The sequence below is a fragment of the Alligator sinensis genome, unplaced genomic scaffold, assembly GCF_000455745.1.
Source record: "Alligator sinensis unplaced genomic scaffold, ASM45574v1 scaffold647_2, whole genome shotgun sequence".
Lineage (NCBI taxonomy): Eukaryota > Metazoa > Chordata > Crocodylia > Alligatoridae > Alligator > Alligator sinensis.
The window spans coordinates 127,957-128,570 of NW_005841832.1; the positions used below are offsets into that span (position 1 = coordinate 127,957).

At 56.0% G+C, this 614-nt stretch overlaps 1 protein-coding gene across 1 annotated transcript in view; it reads left to right on the forward strand.

Annotated features, from left to right (window-relative positions):
- TEDC1 (tubulin epsilon and delta complex 1) overlaps positions 1-614 on the forward strand; it is a 157,953-nt gene that overhangs the window by 287 nt on the left and 157,052 nt on the right. The gene's annotated exons all lie outside the window — the stretch shown is intronic.

A 614-nucleotide genomic window follows, 5' to 3' on the forward strand; every position in this document is an offset into this window, starting at 1 on the left:
GGAATGGGCTCAAGTCCCAGCAAGCAAAGTTTGGGTTAGATATTTGGAAAAACTTTTTCACTAGGAGGGCAGTAAAACACTAGAATGGGTTATCCAGAGAGGTGGTGAAATCTCCATCCTTGGAGGTTTTTAAGACCTGGGTAGACAGATCCTTGGCTGGGATGATCTAGTTGGGGATGGTCCTGGTCTGAGCAGGGGGTTGGACTAGATGTGACCTCGTGAAGTCCCTGCCAACCCTCCTTCTCTATGGTTCTTTTCCTCAGCTCTGTCTGCTGCCCTCCATTAGCCCTTCACAGTGTCTGCCTTTCTCCCGTCTCATGCTGCCTCTCCCACCACCCCTGACAGCAGGATGCGAGGCATGGCTGGATCTGCACTGCAGAGTTCTTGTCATGGTTATGCTGCCCAGTGGCAATGCATAGGGGGTGCACAGGGGTGCATGTGCACCCCCTGACTGGCTGCGCTCCCTGCTTAGGCAGTGGGCAAGGGGGGCAGGTGGGAGTGCCAGTGCCCCCGCTGTGAGTGCCAGCCAGGGAGTGGAAGTGCCAGATGTAGTGCTGTGGCCACTACCCAGTCAGTGAGTTTTTTGCTGTGGGGGGGACCCCACCCCATCAGCG